The 21,242-nt window shown below is 41.8% G+C and overlaps 1 protein-coding gene across 3 annotated transcripts in view; it reads right to left on the bottom strand.

Moving 5' to 3' along the window:
* The window catches only part of SYNPR (synaptoporin), a 263,369-nt gene that overhangs the window by 38,476 nt on the left and 203,651 nt on the right, over nt 1-21,242 (bottom strand). The window lies entirely within an intron of this gene.

Consider the following 21,242-nt stretch of genomic DNA (forward strand, 5'->3'; position numbering starts at 1 on the left):
ATTGTGCCCATGGGCTCCTGTCCTCTCTGTGGCTTTCACATTTCAGGTGTCACAAGGGACAGCTAAGTGGCCAAGGAGAACAGCTCTAGACCCGGCTTCCTGCAACTGCCCGCATCCAACCCACATAAGAGACAAATAAACACTTCACCCTCCCTACTCTTGCTGGCTGACACCAATATACTAATCTCAGCCTGCTGGGAGAGAATCCTATATAATAAAAAGCTAACATGCAAACTGACCGAACAGTGGAATGACAGATCTCTATAACGCACACTGACCACCAGGGGGCAGATGTTCAACACAAGGACTGCCCTCTGGTGGTCAGTGCATTCCCACAGGGGGAGTGCTTCTCAGCCAGAAGCCAGACTCACCACTGGTGAGCAGCACTAAGAATGGGCTCCCGGACTGCAAAAGGGTGCAGGCTGGGCTGAGGGACCTCCCCTCTCCCACTCCCTCCCACATGCCCCAAGCACACGGATTTTGTGTACCGGGCCTTCATATTTCTTAAACTCTCACAAAGTTTCTTGGCCTGGCTACTGTGGGCACGGACCTAACCATATCCACATGTTCTATAGCAAAGTGGGGAGTGACTGGAGAGTTGAATGGCCTGCCTGTGAGACAAGTTCACTAATGCAATGACAGAGATCATAGCTGCAAACGTGGAAGTCTATGCTGTAGTTAAACACCATGCCATCAGGCTTCACCATAGCCGTCCCTAGAGAGAGAGAGGAAGGAAAAGGAGGGGCACCTGAAATGATGACAAATTAGACTATTCACATCTCCTCCTTAAATTCTGCTGGGCTTTCTCATCTGAACTTAGACTCAAAACCTGACTCCTGAACTTGATCCTACCTCATGATCATGGTATTGACTTAGGGCAATGGTCGGCAAACTCATTAGTCAACAGAGCCAAATATCAATAGTACAATGATTGAAATTTCTTTCGAGAGCCAAATTTTTTAAACTTAAACTATGTAGGTAGGCACAATGTTATTAACTTAATTAGGGTACTCCTAAGCTTGCCTTTGCTAAAAACTCAAGGGGCCAAAGATCCGAATGTGGCTCGAAAGCTGTTGTTTGCCAACTACTGGCTTAGGGCTTTTCTTTGACAGTTCCCTTTCCCAACATTACTCTGAGCCCTGTTATTGCCATTCAGGTGTGAGCTCAAATGCCTTCTCCTGGGATATCCTTTCCTGTCCATTAATGTGAAATAGCTCCCTTTCCTCAGACATTTCTGTCACCTCACCCTGTTTAATGTCACTCAGAGCACTCCTCAGCAGCCTCACTGTCTTGGAAACATATCTAATTACTCATTTTTTTCTGTCTCCATTGCCCCCTGCATTATCACGAGGATCTTAATATTCTTCTCTGTGTATCCAAAGTCCTGACATTTGTTAGCCACTCACTAATTAATTAGGACTTGGACAAGTCAATGAACACTTCTGGTTCTGTAAAATAACTGATAGATCCTAATTGACTGAACTTCTGGTTTAGACAGTGAATTCTATCAGGATAGCATCCAAGCTCAATATATCACTTAATAGAGAAAATAAGATTTGGGGGGTGGGGAACATGCACAATACTTCCTGCTCAATAGGTGACACCTAAGGAAGAAGCATGAACTAGATGGTAAACTGTAATTCAATACTGGATCCCAAATTCTGCTTCTTCAGAAATGACCGAATTACCCCCTGATTGTGGAAGGCCCTTGGAAATAGGCATAAACAAAGTTTAATATCAGTAAAATAAGTTCCACCTGGAAAATTATCTCTGAAAGTAACAATGATGATACTTTTGTATAACTGATGAACCTTTTAAATTCCTAACTTATGCTTAGGAAGTATTTTTCTTACCAAGTAAAACTTGAGCCCTTTGAAAAAGATTGGTTGTGCACACTCTCTTATAGTTTAGAAATAATATACTGTAGTGATGAAATACAGCAAATAACGTATTGGAGCATTTCACATGTGTCAGATGCTGTGCTTTATAGGCATTCACTTATTTAATTTCCATGGCAACTGTGTAATATAGGTACTTTATTGTCCCCTCTCCCTTTGCAGATAAAGAATTGGGCTTAGGAAGATTAAGTAATTTGTCTAAGACACATGTCTTCTGGGGCCAGGGATTAAATTGTGTCAGACTCAAGAGCTTGATTTTTTAACTCCGGCATTAACTGTTTCTATTAAATAATGAGAATATTAACTGGATGAATGTTGTTTTTTTTTCAAAGTGAAGCCCATGCACCACTAGCATCAGAACCATTAGGGTCTTGGTAAAAGCATATATACCAGGGCCTTGTCCAGACAACTGAGTGGAAATCTCTAGGGATGTAGCCCTATTAATGGCCAAGCAGATAGCCAGTCCTCCCTCCCCCGAGCTCCTACAGATCAGAAACCTGTTCTTTTCCATTCACTGCTTGATTTGAGAGAGGACTGTTATGTCACACAGTCCACTTGACTTTACTTGTCCTCTCAGCCTCCTCCTGTTTCTCATCAAACAGAAGTGTGTGCACCTTCAGGAAAGACCAGGGAAATAGAAGCATTCATCATCGTTTTATTGGAGAACCCCTTTCCTCCCCTAGCAGAGATATGGAGATATTTGTTTCTCAATAGTTTGGTCTGTGGGAAGTCAGAAAAATGAAATTGATTTAAAAAGTAATGCCAACTGTTCTGATAGAGGTGATTTTCAGATAATGTATATGTTTTTCCCCCTCATTGTTTTGTAATATGACATTCACTCAACAAATGTTTAACAAGCAGATATGTAGTTCACAGGATGGCTGGATGCTGGGCAAGGAGTGCAAACCAAAGGGGAGGCAGGATGGTTCCTGCCCATGTTGAACTTCAAGTTTAGAGGGAAAAGAGAGGTCTGACAGGAGCCTTGGCCAGTGGGGTGGGATGGCCAAGACAAATTCCCCACAGAAGAGATTTTTCAGCTGCAGCTTGAAAAATGAGTAGAAATCATCCCAATGTTGGTGACTTTGCATCTCCTAGAATGGCTATATTACAAAAGATTATAAAATTGCAATAAAAGTGTTAGTGAGATTAGATTGCAGTAACAAGAATAATTGGAATAACATGAAAATGGGAATTTTCAAACAACTTCAGTGGGTGGAAATGAAAATGAGGCAGCCACTGGGAAAACAATCTGCAGTTTTTCAGATAGCTGAAAGTAGAGGCATCCTATGATCCTACAGTTCCTCGCCTAGATCCACACCCAAGAGAAATAACACTTTTCTGCACAAAAAACTTGCACAAGAATGTGCACAGCAGTCCCGAAGAGGAAAGAGCCAGATGCCTATCAGCTGCTGAATGGCTAAGCGACATGTGGCACAGCCACAGGATGGAATATTATTTCATGCATCAGCATTAATGAGCCTTGAAAACCGTATGCTAGTGAACGAACCAGACACAAAGGACCCTTTGTCTGATTACATGCACAGGAGATGTTCTGAATAGGCACATTTATGGAGATAAACAGAGGTTAGGGCTGGGGCCTGGGGAGGATGGGAGAACTGGGGAGGGTGGCTGAGTGTTAGAGGATTTCCTTTGGGGTAATGGAAATGCCCTAGAACTGATTGTGATGATGGATGCACTACTCCACAGATATACTTGAATTATACATTTAAAATGAATGGGTTGTATGGTATGTGAACTACATCTCATAAAGCTGTTAACAAATAGGCAGGAAATAGTATGTGCCAAGATCCTGCAGAGGCAAGTTGCAGAGCACATGGGAGGAGAGAACTATGGGATGGGAACTGGAAAATTGCAGGAAAAGGGTCGGTGCAGGGGGAGATGGAGAAGTAGCCAGGAGTCCTCGTTGTAGGGTCCTGTGGGCCAGGTTATAGGTCTGTGTCTTTATCTTAAGACAAACACTGGGAAAATTTTCTCATAATAAACAATGTCTAAAACAAAAATAGCAAGCAGAGCAGTGTCACCTGCCACAACCATTTGGCTGCATACACACCTGCTTTTCAGGTGCTAGGACACACTTCACATCAGCCATGCCCCAGCGGCCAGCTCCCTCAGCTAGCTCCACAGACTAGGTCTGCAGTTGTGTGCTGGGGGCAGCGTGGAGGGGTAGATAAAACAATTGTTTATTTTCCTATGCAATCAGCTGAATAGCAACATTTCCCCATTGCTAACTAATTACATTGATTTACAGTAAATGTTAATTGTGCTTATCGGCACAAGGAGAAAAAAATCACTGACAAATCCACTCTGCTGGTGAACACCAATGATCTACAGCTTGGTGGATCTACGAGCCACACTGGGCTGCAAGCAGGAGAAAGAGAAGAAATGGGAATGAAGCTGTAAGCTCGTTCCTACTGTGTGGAAGGGAGGAGGAGTCATTTATAAAGAAAAAAACACATCAGCTCAAAGTAGTCTGAGCATGATAATTCAAATAACTGAATATCTGAATGCTGTATGAATGTACAGAAAGGTTCCTTTAAGTAACAGTTGCATACATATGGATAAATACATATGTCTTACTTAGGAGGAAGAGATTCTATAGCCAGCATGTGTCTAGCAGCTGTACTAACTTTGGAAGCAAATATCATTCATTTAGAACCCAAACAAGGAAAAAAATGTTTTGTACAGAGACAGCATGTCAGTTGGTAGCATCCGGAAGCCAGCAGGGCCGCCTCGGATCTTCTGAGGAGCTAGTCAGGGAGCAATTGCTGAGCCTGCAAAAGAGAGCAAATCCAATTTGTGGATTTCAAATGCCTAACTCCCTTCTTGGCTGGCCCGGCTCAATCAAGGGGTAATTGAATGTCGCTGAGTTTTATTGCATAACGTCAATCAATGAAAAGACTCCATTTTTTTTTACCAGTGCTGAAACACAGCCCTTCAAACAGTTCACTGCTGCTTCATTTAAACTGAAGGAACTACTTGGTACCCCACAAACCTTAGTTCTGTTGGTAGGGCATAGAAAAACATGAAGCAAGTTGGTGTTGTTTTGTTAATAAAAATATTTACAAGAATGACGGCCCTCATTTTTCAATTCCCCAGGCATTGTGCTAGGTTCTTTACCGACTGCTTCTCACTTTATGTTCATAGCAACTTTCTTAGGTAAGTGCTGTTGCCACCATCATTATACAAATGAGGAAACTGAGGCTTGGGTGAATTTGCCTGATGTTCCGTGACCAGGGGAGGGCAGAGATGCATCTGGAATGCAAACAAGTTGGGAGGAGCCTACAGGAGTAACCACTTCTGTTTCAAAAGTTACAGCATCTCTAGGTTCCCAGCTGAATGTGTGCATGAAAACGATCAAGCCAGCTTTCCCAGGCCATCTGATCTACGGGGACACTGACAGTTTATGCTGAGGAGGATTCTAAACCAATACTCATCTCTCTTCCACCTGGGAATTTGTGCATGGGGCATTGTACAAGTGCCCAGCAATGACAAGGTTGAATCTCTGTGTAGACCAACCAATAGAAAGTCATTAAGAACTTCCTAGTTTCCAAATGTTGTCTTGGATTACTCTAACATCTGCCTCAGAAGCAAGCAGAGGGCAAATGACCTGACTGCAGCAAGTATTGAAACTGTGGTTCTCATAGTGTCCATAGTTTTGTTTAGAAAGTGAGATTCTGGGGTAAAGGAAAGCACAGATTCACCCTCAGTAGCACCATGCCATTATGGGCATCTGCCAATAATACTTTTGAAATTATTGACAATACTAGAGGCCCAGTGCATAAAAATTCATGCACTGGAGGGGTGCCCTCAGCCCAGCCTGCCCCCTCTCACAGTCCAGGAGCCCTCATGGGTGGGAGGCAATGCCCCCATCACACCTCTGCTGCTGCCACTGCCAGCAGTGCAAGCCTCATCCAGCCCTGGTTACCGAGCCTCTGGTGGCCCTGGGCAGCTGAGCATCCATCATTTGAGGGTTGCCTGTGCCTTGGGCCAGCCCTGGGTGGCTGGGGGGCTGAGGGTACTGGGCACTGCCACCTTTGAGGGCATGACAGTCAATTAGTATATTTTCTCCTTATTGGCTGTAGGCACTGCCATCTTTGTGAGGGCATGATGGTCAATTAGCATATTCCCTCTTTATTAGATATGATCTTTTACCAGATGGGGAAGAAAACAGGACTAAAGCTGCCAACAGTACATCTTGGGGAAGCTCAGTGCAAGACAGTAAGGACATGTCCCAAGGGGGTAATCCTGACTAGGAGCAAGTGTGGAGAGCATTCAGGGTGTTGAGGAGTAGGCTGCTGCCACTGAATTCTGGAGTTCAAGTGGCCAAAGGAAGATCAGACAGCAGACTGGTGGGAGCACGTTTCTCTCGACTATTTTCTACAGCCCCTGTTCAATTCTTTGTACCAGTTGACAGGCATTAATCCGCCCACTCCATTTTCTTCTCTCTCTTCCCAATATGACATATTGGCATTTATCTTGTTTTAGATGGCTATTTCTTTGGTTAGCCATATGTGTGTACATAATAAATGTGTTTATGTGTGCATTTACACACTCACACACACATTCTACTTGCTCAGCCTATGTGATTCACAACACAAAAATCACTACAAAATCTTGGGAGTCTATAAACACTTTCTGTCACCCCCTCCCCCCCAGCAAATTCCCCCATTTTACAGAGGAGGACGTTGGAGCTCAGTCATTGTGAAAGAATCATAAAGATTACCTAGTTAGCCCATGCTGGAGTTTTCCAGTGGTTAGAGCATCAACCTTCACACTGAAATGTCACAGGTTCAATTCCCCATCAAGGGCACATACCTGGGCCCAGTTGAGGTGCATGTGGAACACAACCAATCGATGTGTCTCTCTCACATTGATGATTCTCTCTCTCCCTCCCTCCCTCCTACTCTCTAAAAATTAATGGGAGAAGATATCCTCAGGTGAGAATTAACAAAAAAGTCACACAGTTGGCAGAGAAGAGGCAGACTTAGAACCCAGGCTTTCTGAAACCCAGCTCTCTTAAGATTTTTACTTATGACCCAAATTCCATTTCTAAGTTTTTCTGACCACCAAACTCTACATTTTGATCAAGTCCTTCATTCATTCCAAAGGGATTTATTGGGCCCAAGTGCCAGTCAGCAGAGACACTGACAGGAAGGCAATGAGCTGTGAGAAAGAGAAATAGAGATCATCGTGGAGGTTGAAAAGGACACATCCCTCTGTCTGTCATTTCCCTAGTCTTCTGACTGTACCTGGAGCATGGCATTTGCTGATGCTCTTTAGGATAATGAGAGTGATTCCACCTCTACTCCTGGCTGCTAATCACCAACTGGCTTTTGAGCACATTGTAGGCCAGACACCCTGCCAACTCTTTTCACACATTATCTCACTTAGATTTTCACTCTTGTTCAGGTGGGCAGTATCATCCTTGTTTAGGGACAAGGAAAGTGGGGAGCAGAGCAGGCAAGTGGCTTGTTGAAGTTAGAGCTTTGAGACAGTCTATAATACATGGCCCCAAAGCTCTTACTTATAACCTCTCATGTAAAAAATTTCCCCCATTTTAAGTATTTTTTTCTTTATCATAATAATTTTCACAATTTTGTTCCTTTATATGCATACTTGTTTCACATATTAGAATTTTGTGACTAAACAGTTTTAGATTAAAATGTAGGGAAATAGTGCAAAGAATGAGACTAATAGTGAACTTTGAAAACTGAACTAAAATTCACATGAAAGATAAAGTTATAGAAGACTTTTTATTATTTATTTATGAATTTATTTTCTTAATCCTCACCTGAGGATATTTTTTCCATTGGTTTCTTTTAGAGAGTGGAAGGGAGGGCTCGAGGGGGAGTGAGAGAGAGAGAGAGAAATATTGATATGAAAGAGACATTGATTGGTTGCCTCCCGCATGCAGTCTGGCCCCAACCTGTGCCAGGGATTGAACCTGCAACCCAGGTATGTGCCCTTGATGGGGAACCGAACTCACAACCAACAGTTAGGTGCATGGGCTGATGTTCCAACCGCTGAGCGACACTGGCCAGGGAGAGTCGTTTTTTTACTTAACCTTGGTTGAATCAAAACCAGCTTCATTTCTCAGGCTTGCAGCAACATGTATTCACTGAAAATACTTTCTTAAAAAAAAAAATAAAGTAAAACTAAGTGAAAGTCAAAATGCTATACTTCTGCTCTTAAACATAACAGGCATTTCTCCCTGATGCGATTATGCACTAAATACATTAAAGTTTATTGTCTCCCAAAGGGATTTTCTGTTGTGTTTTTGTGCTCTCTACTTTACCATACGAAAAGATCATTTTTTCAAAGGAGAGGAATAATAAATATCAAGCAGAGGGAACTGAGCTAGACTGGAAAATGCAGCCAAGGTTTCTGCCAACAATATCCTTCCACACGATTCACTGTGCATGCACACGTGAGGATAGGCTGGGAAGGGGCTGCCCCTCCCCCAGCCTGCCACTTTCATCTCCATGGGCCAGAAAGACATTTATCCAATTGTTAGAAACTATATTATGCTAAGAGGGATCTTATCAACTCTCAGCTTCCCCCACACCAGTTTGTAATTATGTAGATAAACATCTCTTATATAAAAGGCCTATGGCCATGATGCCTTAATGCCAGCCATCATGGCCAAACTAGCAGTGGCTCTGGCAGTGGGCGGGGCAGGGTGCAAGCTACCAGCGGTGGACAGCTACCTGCAGGGGAGGGCTAGGAGCAGCGATGGGTGGGGCAGCCAGCTGTGGCAAGCAGAAGCCGGCTACTCATGCATGCTGGGCCTCTAGTTTTAGAATAAAAAAAAGTAGACTTCCATGCAATTCCAAAGGAGTGGTTGGTGGAGACCAGGGCTTGAAGGGAACCTGAGAGAAGGGAAACACTGTAGAACCCATGCAATGGCAGCAAAGAAGCCTGGCCCATCTCACCATGCTGCCACTTGTGACTTTCAGGTTCCTCAAATAGAACGGGAGTCATCGAGAACTCAGCCTGCCCCCACGTTGTCAAATTAAAATAGATAATGAGGTCATGATCTGTTGTTTTAGGGAACATCCTTTTTCTCTCTTGTTCATCTTCCCTGAACTGTGCTCTACTCAAGTGAATCATGAAAACAAAACCAATCCCAGAGCTTTTTCTTCTTAACCTTGAATGTCCAGATAACTGCCTGTCTGTCCATTCTATTTGATTTGTATAGAAATGCTTCATAAATAAACAACAAAATATTTGAACAAAAGTTATTTATAACATTCAAAAAACATAAACAGGTAGCATGAGAAAGGGCAGCAAAAATCTGAACTGACCTTTTGCTTAGAATTTAGATCAAATTGACTAATTCAGTCAAAACACACTATTTGTAAAAATTCAATCAATAGAAAAATGTTTAGAGGAAGCAAATGTAAGTTTCCTTATAATTCCATCTCCAGTATTAATAATTTAAGAAATGGAAATCAAGCAGGGTCTTCACTCTGCTGTTTATTACCTAACTAGAGGCCTGGTACACGACATTTGTGCACTGGGGAGGGGTTCCTCAGCCCAGCCTGCCTCCTCTCACATACTGGGAGCCCTCAGAGGATGTCCTACTGATGGCTTAGGTCCGCTCCCTGTTGGCCTCTTTTTACCTGCGATTGGAGGTGCACTGACCACCAGTCAATTGGGCAGATCAGGGAAAGGCCCCAGCCCCATCACCCCACTGCTGCAGCCACTGTCAGTCACCATAGCCGCCAAGGTATTTTCATCAACACAGAGTCCAGTCCCTTCACCATGAAAAAAATGACAACTTTCTTTAAGCATTTTCAAGATGTGTCTTTCATAGGATATGACATTTCTCTCTTTATTTTTCTTTTTATCCTCACCCGAGGATATGTTTCCACTGATTTTATCACCTTCCCTCTGATCCCAGGCTCTGCCCTGCCCAAGCCTAAAGCTTCCACCCCAGGCTTTAGACTTCAGGAGGGGTCCCCATCCCTGCACCTCCAATTGCAGGCTCAGCCCCTTCCCAAGCCTAAAGCCTCTGCTCCAGGCTTTAAATTTGGGAAGGGGATCCCCTTTCCTCTCTGATTGCAGGTTCGGCCCCTTCCCAAGCTTAAAGCCTCCAGTGGATGGCTGGTTGGAAGTGACCTGGGTGCTGGGATTGTTCCCAGGAACCAGGTATTTTTGCAAATTAACCGCCATATTTGTTGGATTCATTTGCATGCTCATCTTATTGGTTGTGGGCATAGTGGAGGTATGGTCAAGTTACATGTTTCTCTATTATTAGGTAAGACTAAAGGCCTGGTGCACAAATTCATGCACAGGTGGGGTCTCTTGAGGCCTGCTCTGTGAAATCCTGTTGAAACTGGCTCTCCGACATCCCCTGAGCGGTCCCAGATTGTGAGAGGATGCAGGCCAGGCCAAGGGACCCCAACACTGCACAATCAGAACTGGGGAGGGATGCAGGAGGTTGGCAAGCCAGAGAGAGACTACGGGAGGGGTCCAAGTCATGTCTGGCCCATCTTGCTCAGTCCTGATCAGCCAGACCCCAGCAGCAAGCTAACCTACTAGTCAGAGCATCTGCCCCCTGGTGACCAGTGCATATCATAGCAACTGGTCAACCAGTCGACTGTCTGCCCCTGGTGATGGGTGCATATCATAGTGAGTGGTTGAGCAGCCTTAGCATATCATTAGCATATATTCTTTGATTGGTTGAATGGCTGACTAGTTGACCGCACACTTAGCATATTAGGCTTGTATTATATAGGCTAATTTGACTACTATACATCTCATTATTTTAGGAAGATCTACCTTATTCCTTTTAACACTGCTATAATACACCACCCACAGGATGTATGAATTATCACGTTGTGCAGAATGTTCTGTGCAGCCACACAGTCCACTGGTGGGCTTTTGCTTGTTCCCCATCTTTACCTATTAAAACAATGGCTTGGACATATGTCTTTGGCTATTTGTGTGATAACTTTCTTTGGGTAAATTTCTGGAAGCAGAACTCCTGGGTAAAGGAATGTATTAGTCAGGGTTCTTCAGAAAAGCAGAGCTCAAAGGATCTACTTTTTAAGGAATTTCTTTTGAGGACTTGGCTTATGTGACTGTAGGGCTGGCAAGTCTGAATGGCAGAGGGCAAACCAGCTGCTGGAGATTCAGGTAAGAGTTTATGTTACAGTCTTGAGTCCAACACCTAGAAAACCAGAATTTCTATGTTGCAGACTGAAGGCAGAATTCCCTCCTTTACAGAAAACTTCATCAGACATTTACCAGGTTGGTTCCACTTTGTGGAATAATGGAATACACTGCATTTATGTATCACAGTGCTTGCGTGTAAGTGGCAATTACAGTTACTATTATTAGGTGAACTGCAAAAAAAAAAAAAATGCTTCCCACGTTCAAAATTCAAGTTATTAAGTCTAATAACTAAAATTGATTTTAAAAAATCTAAATGCTTTCAAAAAGTAGGTTTCAAAGACCTGAAAACCTGGCATCATCTATTACTATATTGCTCTGTCAAAAGTCCACCCTATTAGCAGTTGTTTGGTCATTTTCTGTTGCTGCTTGCTGTCATTTTATTCTTCACATAATAACTGGTCTCATGGAATGTTCAATAGAAAAAACCTAGCAGAACCCTTGTTGGCTAAGAAACTCAATTTATTTGAATTTAAATATACCAAATTATAATGAGATCAGCCATAATCACTTACACATATAGAACAAAACACAATCTCCTTTAAACCATTAAAAAGCTGTTGCCCTATCAAGTGGCTACGAATTGTAAATTTCTAATTTTCAGTTAGTAATATCATCATAAATACAGAAATCCTTCTTGTTAAAAAAAAGTCTAAGATACAGGAAACATTGTTCATTTTAGTTAACTAGGAACAGCTTCTTTAACATATTTATCTGCTCCGGATAGGAAAAGTGCCCTTTATTGTTGGCAGACACAATGTCACCCATGTTCCCAATGAGTTGTCAGCAACCAGGGGATTAATCATATGATCTTCAAATTGTATTCAGAACATGGCATGTAAGAATTCATTTTCCACACAGCAACCAGAAATTGCTTAAAAACCTAAATCAGAGCATGTCACTCCCTTGCATAAAATTCCCTTCCAATGTTCCGCTCTGGCACTCAGGGCCAAGTAAACTCTGACCCTGGCCCATAGGACCGATATTCCTTGGATCTTGCCTAATTGCTTGTTATTATCATACTTGCTATTTGATGCTTTCTCTTTCTAGAACTCAACTTTCCCCTGGCCCCAGGGCCTCCAAGCCTGCTTCCATGTTGCCCATGGCCCACTTCATCTTCTCATTCAGGTCTCAGTCCCAATGTGACCACCTCTGGGAGGCCTCCCCTGACCAACTAATCTAAAAGGCATGTCCCACCCCTAGTCACATGTTGCTTTGTTTTATTTATTGTTCCAATTGCCTGTCTGAAGTTATTTTATTTGTGAACCTCTGATTTGCCTGCCATAAGCAGCATGAAGGCAGGGATCCTGTTTGCTTTGTCTACCTCTCTATTATTGAACATTAGGGCAAATCTGGATCACAGTAAATACCCAATACTTATCTGTTAAATAGAAAAATAAACAAGAGAGAAAAGGAGGGAGAAAAAACAAATAGAAAGAAAATGGATAGACTCAGTGAGTTCTTAGAAGTTTTCTGGAAGCTGAGCCTGCTGTTACCTCATGGGATTGTGGGAAGAGATGCCTCACTGTCCTGTCAGAAGAAACTAGACTCCAAGAGGTGAAGGCACTTGACCAAAATCACATCTTGCGAGGGTCACAACTCAAGCCTTCTGCTCCTAGACCATGGGATCTTCCTCTGTCCCGCAATTCCTACGAGAATGAAACTCCCTGATGACCCAGAGAGGCCATACTGGGAAGCTGGAATGACCAAAGGGACAAGGAGTCAAAAACGGAAGTCACCCTTCTGGGGCCTGCTAGAGAAGCTCAACAAAGAGCCCTCCCCCAGGCCTTCTCAGTCAGGCAATGCTCATAGACCCGTGTCTCTAAGCCACAGCTGTGTGTCTGTGTGCTAGCTTTGCCCCAGTGTCAGGGCCAGGCCCATGCCTCACTCATTCATTCATCTCATCATTTCCAGCAAGCCAAGAACTGTGGCTCAGGATTATGGATGTCAGTAAATGACAAGGAGATGGTCTCTGCTCTCAGAATCTTTGCTCTTCTAAAAAGCAGTCAACTGAACAACCTGTTTCAATAAAGGGCAATGAGGGTTAAGTCCAGGACACGGAGGGTTCTAAGCTGGTCTAAAGGACCCGGAAGGCTTCCTGGGGGAGGTGAACTTAAGTGAAGTCTGGAGGGTGAAGAGAGACAGAGAAGGGAGGGTGGAGGGCTCCAGGCCTGAAGGTGAGAAAGTGTGTAATTTGAGGAAGTCTTCTTTTAGAAAGTGAAAAAAAAATGGCATAACTTCTGTCAATAATAATGATAATAGCAGCAAGATAGCTGGTATGTATTGATCCCTGACTTTGTGCCTCCCGTGCCGTGTTTCCTTTAGTGTTTGCCAGAGCCCTGAGAGGTGTAACGAAATAATCCCTGTTCTACAAATGGGGAGACGGAGGCTGAACATAGGCTCAGAGAAGAATGAGATGGCTTCCTTCCCTCGCCCATTCTGGTCTGACACAACTGCTGCATCGGAGATTCCAGCTGTACAGCGCAGTTTTCTTCCGTTTGCCTCCCCCATGCGTGCTTCATGCCGCCCCTGCAGACGGATGTTCTCTCGGCCACTCAGGTGCTCATTGAAGCCAGCTGCCTACACACTCAGAGGGGAGGAGTGGTGCACAGTTTCAGAATTGCTGATGCAGGAGAAACTAGCTTGTTAAAAATTAACTGGCTAAAAACCAATTTGCAAAAAAAAAAAAATCAATTAGCCTGAAACGGTCAAGAGATTTTTACCACAACTGTTTTGTCACCATGTATGAGGTTGAAGTTGCTCCTCAATTTGAAGGCAATTTGAGAATATAGATGAGTGTGTGTGTGTGTGTGTGTGTGTGTGTGTGTGTGTGTGTGTATGTGTGTGTATGTATGTATTGGGTGTTGGAGGTTTTGTAGAGAGTTTGGCCCGGTGCAGCTAATACATTGGATATAATTTAAAAGAGAAAAACATCATTCAGAAAAATGATTATTTGGAAAATGGCCTTGAGGGAAACTGCTTTCCTGTATGTTTACTTTGGGTAGGAATTAATCTAGAGACCCTCAGGGCACCCACACTTCCCTGGAAAAGAATCCTTAGGGAATAACTCGGTGCCTTTGAAATCAGTGTCGTATTCCTCTTGCCAACAGAGGTGAAGCTAGCATTGAGAATGAGACTTTGTCCTTTAAGGAATGAGATGGCTCTGTCCCTCGTCCATTCGAACCTTCCTACTGGTACATGTTTCAGGAGATCTTCCAGCTCAACCACTTCTTGCTTATCCACACCAGCCTCCTGAATTCTGTTTCCAAATAAATCACCCCAATGTGGACCAATCTGAGTGAAAGGCAATTTTATGCAATGTATACCAGGGATTTGATTAGAAAGACTTTGACTTTTTTAGGGAGGCCAGTGACACCAACCTATTCATAGGAGGATCAAGAAAGTCTTCTTCTAGACTTGTGAGTATATCTGAAACCCTTCCAGGAGGTCCACAAGATCAAAATTATTTCCATAATAATACTGATACATTAATTATCATTTTCACTCTCATTCGCGCACAAGTTTATAGTCAGATTTTCTGGAGACACATGTTGTGGGAGAAAGCCATTTTTTTTTTAGGGCTGGTCTTATATTTTATACATTTTATGACTTTGCTTCCTAATATAATAAATGTTCATAGACCTAGTCCACATAAATAAAAAGTTGGTCCTCAATCATTTTTAGGATTGTGGAGGGGCCATGGGACTTAACATCTGAGAACTACTGTTCTAGATGATGATTTCTTACTTCCCTCAAATTATTTCATTTTTTCTTATACCCATTTTTGGTAATTCAAGTTATATGGGCATACAAGGCCTAATTCACCACTTTACACAGGTTTTCCTTTTATTCAACAGATATTTAGTGAGTACTTATTACATGCAAGTCACCACACTAATCAATCGTTTTATTGTCATCAGTCAGAGTGTATCAGGACCCTGTCCTTGGAAAATGCTGAATAAAGGGCTCTTGTATTTAAACTGTAAGTATTCTTTATCCAGCTGATCATCCATGCTTGCCCAGAAGGATAAGCCTTTATACCAGATTGATGGATGCTCCCTGGTCTTTGACACTTCACTTCTCCAGGTAGCTCAGGCTAGAGGTAGAAAAAAGGAGGATAGACTTAGATGTTCCCTTATTATGATTATCCAATGTACTCATTAACTCTCCACCCTTTATCTCATTCCTGCAAGACAGTCACAGACTGAGGCCTAAAGATGAGGACATTTGTAAAATGAGAACAAAGCTTCTTAATCTTAGCATCCCCATGTAATGAACATCTGTTGTTTTGCTTACCTGGCATCTATTTTTCTTTTCTGAATGTTTCCTTGATTTCAGGTTTGAACATCAGATCTAGACCTGATTAATTGCCATGTTTCATCCCCTAGGCTTAAAAATCAAAGGTAGGCATATTGGGTCTTACTCCAGGATAATGAGGCCTATATAGAAGATAACACGAGAAGAGGAGATTCTAGTCCTTTGTTGGTCTCTAGCATGCAGCACAATGCCTGCCATAGCAGATGCTCAGAAATACTTATTGATTCATTTAACTTTAAGTTGGCATCTTTACAAATGATTGGATCATCTCAGATAAAAATGGAGGCCCATTTAATCCTTTATCTGCAATGGGCACCACCACAGAAATACCCATTAACATCTCAAAGTTCAATAAAATCCATTTTCTCCTCCCTCTTATTTACCCTCTATTCTGTTGCTACCTTGTATCACTTCTTTAGCTTTTTACCTCAAGTGCCCTCTTGCAAAGGTAGTTGTCTTATATCAGGACACTGAATATGTTGCATGATTCAAAATCATTCTTTTCTGTAAGTATTTTTAGCTTTGCATTTCTCTATTTTGGCTCCTCTGGCTCCTAAATCTTGTGAAAAAATTTCACATGTGGCTAATATATGCCAACATTCACAGTCTGGATATCAAGCCAAGGCATGTGAACAGAAATGGATTAGGAGAGTGAATGAGGAGAGATAGGGTTTCAAAAAAGGAGGATTATAATTAGCAGTATTTTGTACACAGCTTTGGCTCCTTCAGTTAAGAAAAAATGAACCAAAAGTTTACATTTCTATCTGAAATCTATACCACTATTCCAGAACCCTACCCACATAAATACTCTGTGGTTTCTAATAACTCAGCTCAGTAGAAAAAACAAGTGCATTCTGATGTCCTGCAGACCAACTAGGCCAATAGAATGTAATTCAGCATCTTTGGTTGGTTAAGTTTTATAAAGAGCCATGTTGAAAAAAAAATTACCTAACCAACCTTTCTTCCCTCCATCTACACTAAAGGGGTTTCTTCTAAGAAATTTAAGATAAGATTTACCTCTTGTTTACTGTCAAGACTGAACCCAAGAGCTAAAAAAAAAAAAAAAAAAAAAAAAAGTCAGACACGGCATTTCCATTTCTCAAATCTGCTTGCCTCTTCTTGACTTTATGCTTTCTCTATCTGGTAGGCAAAGTGGAAGCCTCACACTCACATCTCATCAGCTCAGTAGCCCTAATCATCCAAGGCCAACTTCCCTTCCAACTCCGGTAGAAAATTAGGTCACTTGTCTACCTCTGAAGCAATCACTGCAGCCAAGGGACTCGGTTCTCTAATTGGCCAGCTTATGGCCAGGTGTCCAGTGTGTGAAAGGGTATGTGTTTATGTGTGCATGTGTATATACTAATATGTGTGGTATGTGTAGAGGATTTAAGGGGGTGGAACTTCATATGAATTTCACTGAATGGGCTCTTCACTAAAAGAAAGACTTCCAGTACCAGAAAACAGAAACAACACATGTTTCTTATATGGGTCTTTCCCCTAGAAGGTCATGTCTAGTTTAAAAACAAAAAACAAAACAAAAACAACAACAACAACAAAAACTCTATACCTCCAATGCTGAGTAAGAAGTAGATTCATATTTGTTGAATGAACATTTACAATAGTTAGCAGCAATATGACATGTGTTACTGTACAAGGACCAACTCAGTGCTGTCCAATGTGGATATTTTGCCAAATTCATGGCTGTTATAGAATAGCCTCCTCTCAACCTCTTCCTTCCCCATCCATACCATGCACAGGCTCATTTCTTTTTCTGCAGTTTTCCACATAATTAATCTGAAAATACTATTCAAGTATAATTTTTCCACAAAGCTTTCCCTGAGCATGACCAGCTTCATTATCTTATGCATCTTTGAGTTACTGATGCCATTGTGTTAAGCACTTACCCTCCCCCCCCCCCCCCATGAGTAAAGTGTTGTTTAGACCATGGCTCTAGAGTCAAACTACCCACATTCAAATCTCCATTCATTTTTTTCCATTACCTCCAATTTCTTAATTTTATGTCTGTAGAGGATGGCAATAACAGTATCTACCTCACAGGGTTGTTGCAAGGATACAATAACATGGTGTCTGTAAAAAGTATAACATTGTGCCTGGCACAGAGTAAGTGCCCAGTAAATATTGACTATTGTTACTAAGTGTGTTCCTGTAGCAGACACAGATGCTGCCGGCACCATGTTTCCTTGGCCCACCTGAGTTCGTCAGGTGCTGTATATGTTGATCAACCCCCACCTTACACTCTGCTCTGCGCAAGAACTCCCAGCTGAAAGGGTAGGGAGTTGATCCTCTTGATGCAGCCTTCCAGCACTGGGAGTGACAGCCAGTGGGTAAAATGCCCAGCCTTCCTGCCCTCTGGGCCTAAGATTCTTGGGTGTGTTCCACAGTTTCTCAGAGGAGCCCCCGCACTTGTCCGCCAGCTGACCCTAGTGATAACTGCTCATTAGTAAACATGGAATTGGCTTTTCTCCCTTCTCTGTCCCAGTTCCCCCACTTCTTGGCTTGAGCTTCATGGAATCACCTCACACATAAGCTCCCTGTGCCAAAGTCTTTGTCTCAAGGTCCGCCTTGGGGGAACCCCAAATTAAGACAGGTTCCAATAGTTTCAATCTTCGAGTCATTCCTCAGGATGCATTCCTTTAGGACAGGGCTCATGCCCAGTTTTGATAGCTCTGTATTGCAGGCCAGTTTTGTGGATTGCCATCAATAACCCACTTGCTGAACAAATGATATATTCTGAGAAAATTTTCAGTATTTAGGTTCAAGAGAAGGAAGTACTATGATATATCTCACCACAGCTGATAAAGTTAATTTTCTATTTGCATTGCTAAAAGTTTGAGGTTGGGATATTCGAGTATAAATGCCTGAACTCTTTTTGAAAAGTTTAGCCTAGGAATGATTACTTGTGAAAATGAGCCATAAATTGGGTTAATTTATAAAAATATTTCACACTTCACTTGGTGGATTTCACTTGATTGAGGAATCTCATCTATTAAATGACTCACACTGACACACACAGATGCCAAACTATACACTACAAGGACAGTGTATTTTTTTTCAGCAACGCAAAAGCTCCAAACTATGGGACTGGAAGAACAGATGTCCTGGTGCAGAGGAGGAAATAGAAGTGGGAAAGAGAAAGGACATTTGCTAAACAAATGGCTAGAACCTATCAGAGTCCGGTCAAATGAGTCTTCTTCTTTCCACATGTAGAAAGTTAGGCTGGGGTTTATTTCATTGATAGTTTGCAAGCAACCTGCTACTTCCAGAAATGATTTGGCAAGTGGAGACTGTATAAACAGTAAAATATCACTTAAAAAGTGAAAAAAGAGAAAGGTAGACAAATATTGTGTGAGATTAGTATTGAAGACCACCAGTTAACTACTGTCATGATAAGGCAGCATAATAAACCCCCTCCAAACTCATGGCTTGAAACAGTCGCATCCATTCTTGTACTTGTGTCTATAGGTTGACCTGAATAGCTCTGTTTCATGCATGTTCATTCTGGGCTCAGGATAGAGCAGGTAGATGTACATGGAGGAGGCCTTTTCTTAATGATAGCAGAGGTGCAGGAAGGCAAACAGGACCAACCATGCCCATCAAAGGCCTTCTCTGGGAAATGACATGCTATCATGTCTGCCCACTATCCATTGACCAAAGCAAGTCATCTGCCAAGCCCATCGCTGGGGCTGGGAAATGCATTCTGCCTCTGTTTGACCAGGACAAAGTTGGCTTTGCAAACTATGAGTTGAGAGAAGGAGATGAAGAATTGTGGCAAATAAATGTGTCTACCACAGGGAATAATATTAATTATTAAACTGCTGTCTAATGTTCGTTATGCTCCAGTCACCCTGGGCTCCTTCAGTTCACCAAATATATTCTCTGCTTTACACTATTTTCTCTGCTTGAAGTTATTTTCCTTTATATCTCTTCCTCTCCTGTAATATAAAGTAAATTCACTGCAAATACTTAATCTTTCTCTCCATGTGATAATCTTGTTCAGATGATTCAAACCACAGTGTGCTTAAGAGAGAACAATCTCACTGAATTATTATAAATATTAAACAAAAATGCATGTAAAGATCTTAGCAGAGCATTTGATACACAAGAATACTGAAAACGCTTAGACTATTAGTAGGATATATGTACCTACTGACAATATGTAATTTTCACGGCTAATTAAAGTGAAAAACTAGAAATGGACAATAGTGTAATTTTTAGAGTTCTATTTCACTAAATAAACTCAGTGTTCATTTTTCCTCCGCTATAAGTAGAGGTTCCACACCCACATGAGAAAGTAGAAAAGGATTGACAGAAATTCAGTTAACTTAATGTTCTCATTAATTCTAATTTCTAATTTAAGTCATTATTATATGATATCTTCCAGGATTGGTCTTTTCATCTTTTTCTTAGAAAGATGGCTTTCTAAGCAACTTAACAGTATAAAAATCTCTTGATGTATGTGGGCAACAGTAATGGTGGATAAACTATTTTCTAGTACTGGTTCAAATGTGTTATACTTGAATTTCAAGTCTAATATACTAGTACTTAATAAATAAAATTTCTAGTATCTCTACTTTCCCACTAGCTATAGAGTAGTTTTCTGATTTGGGTATTTTCTAAAATAAAACTATAATAGACATTATCTGTGTCTTTGTTGCCAAGCACCCATGTTCCTTTCTCTTAATTTCTTTTGGGGAATTGCATCGTTCAGGAAATTGCCTCCCTTCTATAGAAAGGACATTCTAAAGCCTAGAGGTAGATGTGTGAGCCAACTTAGACCAACTAGATTATTTTTCTGGTTTTTGGACCTTTGAGGGGCATGATGGAATGAGGGATTGAGTTGAATCATTCCTATGGAATGCATGTATTTAACTATGAGTTGAAGCCATTCTTTAGTTTCTACTGTATATGTGCCTTGAGCTTCCCCATTTCCTGTATTTTTTGGAGTTCAGTTCTTCATTGTTCCTTTTCATTATGTGAACATCCCTATATCCTCCAATCCGTTACTTCACTTTTGTTACTTGCAGCATCAAGAACTCTTAACTATACAAAGTTTGCCTCCATCCTTGCTCATTCCCAGACCCTCCAAATGAAGTAGTGCTGTGTTAAGAGAGTTTTCCATATGCATTTGTTTGTTGACTCATTTAACCACCTAAGAGGTTTAACCCTACATTTCTTACCCATTTTAGGTTCCAGAATTTAAGTGTTTCAGAATTCTCTTTCAAAAAATTTGATTGAGGCTATGTGTGATAGGAGAAAGTGACATTTGATAATAACAGAAGAAAACCACAACATTTTTCTTTCATCTCCATCCTTCAGATCTTCAGTAAATATCGATTGAGGTCATACCATGCTCTGTCCTAGATTCTAGAAATACAAAAATGACTAGGACAGAGTCTTGTTGCTTAGAGAGCCTGGAGTCTAGCAGGGGAGAGAAGACACGCAGAAATAATGGGAATGTCACTAAGACAGAGATAAGAACTATAATTGAGGTACAGATCAAGTGCTATAGGAGCACAAAGGAGGGGAGATTAATTCAGGCTGGAAGGATTGGGGAAAATTTCAGGAGAGGAGATGAAACTTCAAGAACACTAATCATCCTGTAAGTGCCCAGTGGCCAATTATCTCCAGGAAATGGAGTTTGCAAAATTAAGCCTGACCTGTAAAGAACAGTTTATCTTCTCTTAGCACGACATCTTACAGTTTCTAAGATTTCTGCCTTCTTGGGCAATGTACTAAATTGCTTAGGACAGGACTGAGAAAATAGAGCTGTCAAACCTTGCTGGCCTGTGCCTAATATGTCTGGGGCTT

Source organism: Pipistrellus kuhlii, unplaced genomic scaffold, assembly GCF_014108245.1.
Source record: "Pipistrellus kuhlii isolate mPipKuh1 unplaced genomic scaffold, mPipKuh1.p scaffold_m20_p_11, whole genome shotgun sequence".
NCBI classification, from domain to species: Eukaryota; Metazoa; Chordata; class Mammalia; order Chiroptera; family Vespertilionidae; genus Pipistrellus; species Pipistrellus kuhlii.